Consider the following 10,547-nt stretch of genomic DNA (forward strand, 5'->3'; position numbering starts at 1 on the left):
ACTTAACACTAAGCATACTATGTATGGAACACCACACCCGAAGGAAGAGAGATAGTAAAAGAAAGTAAAACCCAGGCTCCTCCTGGCCTATATTTATAGTCAGCATGATCTTAATTGGAAGAGATAAGAAAACTAGTTCAGACCAGCTTCCCAGAAGGTATAACCCAAACAATCATGACCCTTCTGCCTGCTTCTCTCACACACAGAAGCTTCTAGTAGCTTCTAGAATCCTCTTGTATTCATCAGAATAGGAAAGATCTCCACACATCAGATCAAAACTTTCTGCACTAAGAAATGCAAATTGACAAAATCGGCACCAAAAAATGTGAGCATTACGTGGTAAAATATGGTTGAAAGTTGATACATAAGTCTGAAATTTTTAAAAAAGTAAACTGCAGTATGTCTCACATGTTCTTCTGCACTTTATACCACCAAAAGGCTATGACTGTCCCTAAAACCCACTGTAACAAAATATGACCAGTGACAAGAATAGAACATGACAAGTGATTTGAACTGGTACAATAATGCAACTCATTCTGTGTTTGATGTAGAGTGTAAACACATTCCTGACATAACACCTCTCGGAGGATGAAACTGGAGGTCAAATCAAACTTAAGGAAATGTGAGACATCTTTAAGCATCTTAAGTGTACCCAAGGGAAACAGACACGAATAGGCACTTTTGTAACTTTGATTCCATGCAGCAGGCAATCTGCACATAGAAACAAACTGCAATTTCAAATTAGTCCCAAGTGCAGCACTTTATAACAGATATCACAGTGTTAAAAAAAAAAAAATGTTGATGCCAAATTGAATCATTGGTGGGCAAAAGGAAATCATAACGGAGTTGGCATAGTTTCACTGTTAAAATCGGGTTGTGAACTAAGAAGTATCTGCTTCAAATCAAACAATTCCCATTCTCAAATATTAAAACAATTTCAATTTTAATAAATATATATATATTTAAAAATCAAACAATTTCCATGCAAATGTGAAGGATCAAATATAATAGACATGATGTAGGAAGACCTGACACCTTTTCCTTTTTGAAGAAAGGCATCTGGGCAATTTGGATAAGGGCCACATTGTGTTTCTGTTTGTGTATTGTTTTGGAAAGTGGGAAATGATTAAGTTTACACAGCAACTTAATCATGCAAACTGAAAATGCAAACTGAAATGAATTTCCTCCTGATCCCTGGCTGTGAACTAGGAAGTTTCTATAAGTGATTATAAAAATGAAGGTAGTGAAAATAGCATACAAAAATCCATTATATTTGGCGAAATTGCTTGCAAAAATATATATATGAGTATACATTAGTCTAAAATACATAGGAAAATGTGTCTATTAGGAGAAATTTGCCCTAAAATGCAGATGGTGGGGTTTTTTATTTTTATTTTTTTAAAATGCAGTTTGCAGCAAAATGTGGAGAACTGAATTTAAGAATGGGAAAATGAGGAATCAAGAGAACCAAAACTGGCAGATCCTCCCATCGTCAGCTGCAAGCTTCACAAATGATTTAGCAGGGCTTTGAAATATTGGTGGCGAGAAAGGAGCATTTCCTAGAGACAGATCCAGGTTTTGTGCAAGTACTTTTGGGTGATAGAATCCCAGCAGAGAATTAAAACCACAAAATATGCAGCAAAGCGAAGCATGAAAATATAGGCTGTTAAACCTTTAAAATATGAAAGCATCCAAAGTGCTGAGCAGTTGTGCTGCTATTTGCCTAAGAGTTATTCAGTCTGTAACAGTTTTTGTCTTAGGTACAAATCTATTGAATACGCATTAGTAACTAAAGTACCGGTAACCCCTGCCTGTCTTGTTTATTTTATCTAACAAGTGCAAACACACTGAGTAAATGTTATCTGGTTATTTAAACTTTAATAGTGAGTGTCTTGCATAGTTTTTATAGGTAAAAATGTAAATGACCCCTGGACAGTTAAGACCAATCAAAGGCGACTATGGGCTGCAGCACTCATCTCACTTTTCAGGTTGAGAGAACCGGCATTTGTCCGCAGACAACTTTCTGTGTCATGTGGCCAGTATGACAAAACTGCTTCTGGGGTGATGGAACACTGTGAATAAATAAGTGCCAGAGCGCATGGAAACGCTGTTTACCTTCCTGCCGCAGTGGTACCTATTTATCTACTCACATTGGTATGCTCTTGAACTTGTAGGTTGGCCGAGGCCGGGACAGAGCAATGGGAGCTCACCACTGTGGTGCAAATTCGAACCAGCGACCTTCCGATCAGTAAGCCCAAGAGGTTCAGTGGTTTAGACCACAGTGCCACCAGCGTCCCCAATTTTTATAGGAGGGAAAGGCAGCTAATTAAAGAGTTAAACAACCTGGTCTCTTCCTTCCGTATAGCTCTGTAAATGTGAACTAGAATCTAATTCCCACATTTGGGCCCCTCCCCAAGTGAAAACTATGGACCACCACAGCTCTTAGAACCACACAGAGAGCTTTCATAACACAACATGTCTTTGAAAATGAAGAGGAGATGAACCATACAAGGTGCGTACCTATGTGTAAACAAGGTATAGGACTGTCATTTATCTAAACAATTTTTAAAAGTGTTTTTCAAACCATTCCACTAAATGAGGGCATGTTATATGCAAATGTAGCTTTTGAGAAAGGGATTTTAATTGCAAAGATTTCTAATGAAGTGCACAGATGAAAGGGAATTCTAATGTTATTTCATTAGAATGAGAGGCACGATGTTGATTTGGGGGGTAGTTATTGAAGACTTGGAACAATCCAAAATAATAAAAGCAGGGAATGAAGCCCATGACTTCCTTAGTCTAACTTGATCTTCTTGTGTGAAGGAAAAGTCCTTGTCTGGAGATAAAAGGGCAAAAGACAGGGGAGGGGGTGGCTCGTTGCATAGCTTGCCCTCTAGGTCTTCCCATAAATTATGTCTCCTGACAGCTTCTCCAGGCAAGCCAAAATATGTAACATAAGTCCCGGCAAAGATTAAATCAAAATGACTAAAACGTCCTTCTTTAATAAACCTCTGAATATAACCCACAGTACAAATTCATCCTGACTACGGGACACAAAACAATAGGTTTACAATGGCATTTGACAGTGATGTTAATTTATTTTTAGGACTGATTACACTCTGCTGCTCATATCTTGGCAAAACAGGGCGGTGGGTGAGCTTTATAGCTCAGCTCTCACCCAGTCAGTCATCAGGATTAAGTACTGGAAAGACCTCTTCCTAGAAAGGTCACTTTCTACCATTCTTCCTCTTTGCCTTCCTGTTTGGAGTGGTGTAACTCAGGGGCTCGGTTCTGTGGCTACATCTTTCCCAATGGCCAAGTCTGTTTTGAACATCAAAAGCAAGAGGAAAGTGTGCTAGCAACAGACACAACGAGTCTCTACATTGGATTTTGCTGAATACTAAATCCTAAACCGAACTGGCCTGATTTGTGATGGATCTGGGTTTTGGCTGAGTCAAGATCATAGCTGTCAACTTACAGATTTGAAAATAAGGGATCAGCCGCCTTGAAAATAAGGGACCTGCAGCCTCACCTGTTCCAGGCACTCCAGCCTTCCTGTTCTCCTGCAGTCTGGTCAAACTCATGCTGGTAGCTTCGAGAACACTGTCCAACCAACTTTGTAACCAGAGGTTCAACTGAAGAGAATCTGAATCACATGCACCACAAGGCCTATGCAGCCTCAACTTAAGATGGCTCCCCGGCCTGGCTTTGCACTGCAAAGTTTGCAGCAGCACGTGCCACAAAATGGTGTCCAGCATTCAAAAAACCCCTCAGCTTACATTAACTAGCCACACAGAAGGCATGCAAGCTCCACCCCCCAGTCGTTCTTAGACTTCTTATTGGGTGAGCAACACAGCCAAGCAACACAGTTGGAGCCTCCCTCCTCCCTGGCCGGCAGGGAGGAAGCGAGAGGAGCTGCTTCCTTTGAAATTTAAGGGACCTCATTTAAGGGACATTTAAGGGACACCCATAAATAAGGGACAGCAGCGGGACATGGCACTGGAATAAGGGACTGTCCCTTCAAATAAGGGACACTTGACAGCTATGGTCAAGATGGAGACAGCCCTGGATTGTCCTGGGTTGGGAGTGATATGGGACCATCAGGTGAGAAGATGCAGGTTTGTATCTGTACATCTGTTTCCAACAAAGGAACACACATAGACAATGTGCTTGGGAAGCAGACCCCAGCAGGATTGAACTTCCTACTTCCCAGGTTGGCCTGCATTGGGGATGAGCTGTGAACAGCCCTATTGAACCCATAATCTTTCCCTTACATGTACAAATATTCCTTCATTTTCATAGTCTGCTGCAACCATGGTTTAACTTTACCACAAAATCTACCTAAAGACTAATGATGGTTGAGGGTGTACCAGGATGATCTAAAACCAATAAACACGGTTCTTCTAACCCATTTCAAATCTAGAGGCACTTGCACATGTAAATGGGCCATCTTTACAGTAATAATAATTAAAATAATAATAATAATTTTATTGTTTATATCCCGCCCACCTGACTGGGTGTTCTATAAATTCCTACAAACAGATAATCTGACTTTGGTTGCATGGGAAGGCATGCAGAATGACCTCTGGTTTTTGTTTTTTAAAAAATATGCCATTCATTGCATATGGTGTGATATGAAAATTCTGCCAGTGACATCAGTGCAATGCTCCATCCATAGATGTAAATCATCAGTGATGGTGCAATCATCAGATGGTAAACCTACAAACGTGAACTTGTCCTCAAAGACCATTGCTCCAAAAAAATGTTGGGTGGGGAACTATATACGGTATCTCTATGGGAATATGTGCCACGCTCTTCCTGAAAATTTGCTACATGCAGAATAAATGCTTTCTTCAGTAAAAATATGTTTTTCTTTTGTGGCAGACCTGATTTGTGGTGTAATTGAGTCAGTGTCTGTATTATATAATGAAAAAATGAAACCTCTGCTAAATAATAAGGTAAATAAGCATTTGTGATTGTTGTTTCAATTGATTTCTTAGTCACATTTTTGCATTTAAGTGTCTCAAAGCAATTTCTGCAATAGAAACAGAAATAACAAAAATGCTTAAATAGGATATACAAGCAGCAGTAGCAGCAGCAACAGCAACAACAACAAATAATCCCCATCCATTGATACACATGACTCCTGAATGCAATATCCATCAGTCCCTAATTATGTCATAAGAATATTTTGACCAGGCAACAGGTCAACAATCAGATATATAGAGTGGTGGCTTTTCATTCAGCAGAATTCTAACCCACTCTACTTTGATGTTAAAGGTAAAGGTAAAGGTACCCCTGCCCGTACGGGCCAGTCTTGACAGACTCTGGGGTTGTGCGCCCATCTCACTTAAGAGGCCAGAGGCCAGCGCTGTCCAAAGACACTTCCGGGTCACGTGGCCAGCGTGACATCGCTGCTCTGGCGAGCCAGAGCCGCACACGGAAACGCCGTTTACCTTCCCGCTGGTAAGCGGTCTCTATTTATCTACTTGCACCCAGAGGTGCTTTCGAACTGCTAGGTTGGCAGGCGCTGGGACCGAGCAGCGGGAGCGCACCCCGCCGCAGGGATTCGAACCGCCGACCTTTCAATCGGCAACTCCTAGGCGCTGAGGCTTTAACCCACAGCGCCACCTGCGTCCCGACTTTGATGTTACTTCTACTGAATTCAGCAAAGCTTACTCCCAGGAAAGTGGTATTAGAATTGTAGCTTTATTGATGAAATGAAGATGAAATGTTATGGTGAATAAATTCCTAAGGTCACTTCACAGATTTTGCTTCCTATTGGGTGCATTCAGATCTAGGGATTATTGCATTCACTTTCCTGTTTCCATTAATCTGTCTGTGTTTTGAACATTCCTTTTACACTGCAGTAAAAAGGTAAAGGTAAAGGGACCCCGACCATTAGGTTGAGTCGTGGCCGACTCTGGGGTTGTGATGCTCATCTCACTTTATTGGTCAAGGGAGCTGGCGTTCAGCTTCCGGGTCATGTGGCCAGCATGAATAAGCCGCTTCTGGCAAACCAGAGCAGCACACGGAAATGCCGTTTACCTTCCCGCTGGAGTGGTACCTATTTATCTACTTGTGTTTTGACATGCTTTCGAACTGCTAGGTTGGCAGGAGCAGGAACCGAGCAACGGGAGCTCACCCCATTGCGGGGATTCGAACCGCCGACCTTCTGATTGGCAACTCCTAGGCTCTGTGGTTTAACCCACAGTGCCACCTGCATCCCAGTACTTGTTACACTCCAGTACTTGTTGCATTGAGGAACTGTGGCTTTTTCGTCAATGTACTGCTATGCTGCATTAAATTTCATTCACACCAGTGGACATGGTGTGACACAACAGAAGACACCATTGAACCGCCTTGAGACCTTCAGGTATAGGGTGCTTAAATAGATACCGTATTGGCCCGAATATAAGACACACCCACAAATAAGCCACGCCTTTAAAATTCAAGGCTTATTTGTGGCTGCGGCCCACCTCCCGGCACTACTACCTCTCCAAGCTGGGACTGGGGGAGGCTTGGGAGTGGCAGGCAGGCTGCACGCTGTTGCTCCACGCTCCCAGGCTGCTTCCTGGGGGGAGCCGCACCGCTTTGCCAGTGGCTTCTCCCCCTTCTTTGACAGCTTGGGGAAGGCTTGGGAGTCGTGGGTGGGCAACACACCATTGTCCTGGGCAATTGTTTCAGCAGTGATACCATAAGGTGATGAATATAAGCCCCACTTTAACTTTTCTGGATCGGAATTGGGGGGAAAGGTAAAGGTAAAGGTAAAGGTACCCCTGCCCGTATGGGCCAGTCTTGCCAGACTCTGGGGTTGTGCGCCCATCTCACTCAAGAGGCCAGGGGCCAGCGCTGTCCGGAGACACTTCCGGGTCACGTGGCCAGCGTGACATCGCTGCTCTGGCGAGCCAGAGCTGCACACGGAAACGCTGTTTACCTTCCCGCTAGAAAGCGGTCCCTATTTATCTACTTGCACCCAGAGGTGCTTTCAAACTGCTAGGTTGGCAGGCGCTGGGACCGAGCAGCAGGAGCGCACCCCGCAGCAGGGATTCGAACCGCCAACCTTTCGATCGGCAAGTCCTAGGCGCTGAGGCTTTAACCCACAGCGCCACCTGTGTCCCCAGCCAACATGGTAGGTAGATAGCTAGATAGCTAGATAGATGATAGATAGATTTGTTGTTGTTTAGTCATTTAGTTGTGTCCAACTCTTTGTGACCCCATGGACCAGAGCACGCCAGGCACTTCTGTCTTTCACTGCCTCCCGCAGTTTGGTCAAACTCATGCTGGTACCTTTGAGAACACTGTCCAACCATCTCGTCCTCTGTCGTCCCCTTCTCCTTGTGCCCTCCATCTTTCCCAACGCCAGGGTCTTTTCCAGGCAGTCTTTTCTTCTCATGAGGTGGCCAAAGTATTGGAGCCTCAGCTTCAGGATCTGTCCTTCCAGTGAGCACTCAGGGCTGATTTCCTTAAGAATGGATAGGTTTGATCTTCTTCCAGTCCAAGGGACTCTCAAGAGTCTCCTCCAGTACCATAATAGATAGATGATAGATAGATAGATAGATAGATAGATAGATAGATAGATAGATAGATAGATGATAGAACATGACAGCACCCTTTGTGCATATGTGTGCTTCTGTTTCCCCTGATTCACACCTGAAAACAACAGGAAACAAATGTATGCCACCTTACTGCTCCAAATTTCATCACATGGAGTAATCCATGAAAATGGCAAGGTAATTGCAGAACAAAACCCAAATGTTTTTCCATCTTAACAGGCTTGTAAATTGATTCACCCCACCCATCCCGGAAGCCATTATGATGGAAATCTGAACTAAACTTCTGTTGGATTCTGCTAGTGTACCAGAAGTGGCTTTTATGTCACATGCAGTGCTTTTTTTTCCTGGAAAAAAAGGTGGGGGAACTCACCCCAGAGTTAGTTTATTTGTTTGTTTATTGCTGGCCCAGTTGCAGTGGCAACCCTGGGCAGTGGCTAAATGTAAGATGTGATTAATAAACTTAAGCAAACAATGATCTGCATTAAAAATGGCCTCAACTTTATTGATTACAGAGATAGGTGGATCTTTGGCTTAAGCAATAGGTGTATATCTGTTCCAGCCCCACACCGACAAAATAATAATTATTATTATTTAATTAATCAGTTCCTCCAAGTTCCTATTAAAAAAAATCCCCTGGATGTGAAAGATCGCAAAAAAAACATGGAAATAACCAGGTACAGTCAGGAAAACGGGATTAAGTACTGTCTGAATTTAGCCTGAATATTTTTTTTAAAAAAAAAATACAATTAAAAGTATAATGTATGAATGTATTTAATTTTTTTAAAAAAAAATGTATCACACATCTGCACTTAGCACACAATCAGGAATAGGCACAGATTTCTGCTGCATGGGCAAGCTTAGATTTTCTGTAGAGTGGTAAGTGATAGAGCCATATGGGCTTCGGCATGCTGGCAACTCCCCGCAAGGAGCCGGAGCGCTCCGGCTCCTTGCGGAGAGGTCCGCGAAGCCTGGGTGCGCTGAGCTCAGCGCGCGCAGGCTTCGGCATGCTGGCAACTCTCCGCAAGGAGCCGGAGCGCTCCGGCTCCTTGCGGAGAGGTCCGTGAAGCCTGGGCGCGCTGAGCTCAGCGCGCGCAGGCTTCGGCATGCTGGCAACTCTCCGCAAGGAGCCGGAGTGCTCCCGCTCCTTGCGAAGAGGTCCGCGAAGCCTGGAGAGCGTGAGGGGTCGGTGCGCACCGACCCCTCTCACTCTCCAGGCTTCAGCGAAAGCCTGCATTCGCACCATAGGACGCACACACATTTCCCCTTCATTTTTGGAGGGGAAAAAGTGCGTCCTATGGTGCGAAAAATACGGTAGTTCATAATGCTGGATTGAATCACTTAAGCTATTGTTTGGGATGCAGGCCTTCAAAATTAATCTTTAATAGGTACAAATAATAATAGATTAAACACCCATCTGCATGAGATGATACTTTGCCCTTATTTAATTAACCAGTTTTCAGCTTAAAGAGCCTTTACAAGAGAAAAAATTGGAAACATGCTGATTAATAAGAAGCCACAGTCCATGGAAGCGAATGGGCTCTCGGAATAACTGAAGCCAGCTTGACTTTGCATTTGTCTTTACGTGAGAAAAATGCCTATCACATAATGCATCACCTTTAACACCACAGAATAAAGATCCATCAAGTCCTTGTTACTGAGAAATATCTTAATATGATAAATGTTCTTGTCAACGTTCAGTTAATCACTGAATCTAATCAATACCTCCCATTTTCCAAATGAATTTGAACAGTTTATCTCGCAGGGAGCGTAATGAAAGGGAGCTTTGAAAAATCCATTATGTTTTCATGAACAACTGGCTCCCAATAAAGTTTAATTGGAGCAGCTGTATTTTTATTACATTAATAATGATGTCCCCACATGGCTGACCTTAGATTACCTGTGTACCACATACCAGTGGCTCCATGAATAAAATGACAGCTGGGCCCCTGTTTCGCCTCAATCCTTGATTGCTTAGAAGGCCGTAATATTTTCAAGGGGATCTCATGGACTGTTCACGAATAGTTAGAGCAGATGTGTTGCTTACAGGTTCATTTAGCAGCCAAATCACTGCCAGGACCACTTTCTCCATCGTCCTTTTTCTGTAACGCTAGCCAAACGCAGAACGGGCTGGTTGGCTCCTGGAGAGGCAAACTCATGGGCCTAGAACTGGTGGGTTGTCCTCATTGTCACCTGTTCAGATGCTCGTGTTAAGCTATTGCAAAGACACAGATGTCTGCTTGTTAAGCGATGCCATGAAACGTAGAGCACTGCGCCTGAGTCTGTATTTCTGTGTTCCGATATTCACGCTAATTGTTTTGGGATGTGTGTCTCCGAGGCACTGATTAGAGAAGACTGTTATCCGGGGAGCCTTTGGAGTGAGTCGCCAGAAACTTGGCAGCGTTGCTTCAGGGATACCAGGTGTGTGTCAGTGGTGTGGAACGCATGAGCGCAAGACCTGCTGTTACCCCCTCCCAGGTGTTGTGGGAGATTGTGGCAAAGCAGAGGCACACTGCTTTAGTTGCAGCAGATGGCAAAGCTGCGTCCCCTCTGGTTGTGCCCATTATCTCTGCCAGGCGACTGCCGGCAGACACAAGCCAAGTGTATTTATGGACCCAGCCAAAAATGTTTTAAGCGAAAAGGTAGGAAAGTACTATGTCTCCTCTGATCAAAACATTCTGCTAATGGGATACCTGATTCTAAACTAGAAGGAGAAGGGGATTTTCAGTTCTATCGCCTGCAGCTTGAATAAAAATTACAGGCTTTTCTCTCACAATGTATTTTGCTTAGCTTGCTAATAAAAGGTAAAGGACCCCTGGATGGTTACGTCCAGTCAAAGGTGACTATGGGTTTGCGGTGCTCATCTCGCTTTCAGGCCAAGGGAGTCGCCGTTTGTCCACAGACAGCTTTCCAGGTCATGTGGCCAGCATGACTAAACTGCTTCTGGCGTAACGGAACACCATGATGGAAACACCATTTACCTTCCTGCCACAG

The sequence above is a fragment of the Podarcis melisellensis genome, assembly GCF_964234715.1.
Source record: "Podarcis melisellensis genome assembly, chromosome: 4".
In the NCBI taxonomy this organism is placed as follows: domain Eukaryota; kingdom Metazoa; phylum Chordata; class Lepidosauria; order Squamata; family Lacertidae; genus Podarcis; species Podarcis melisellensis.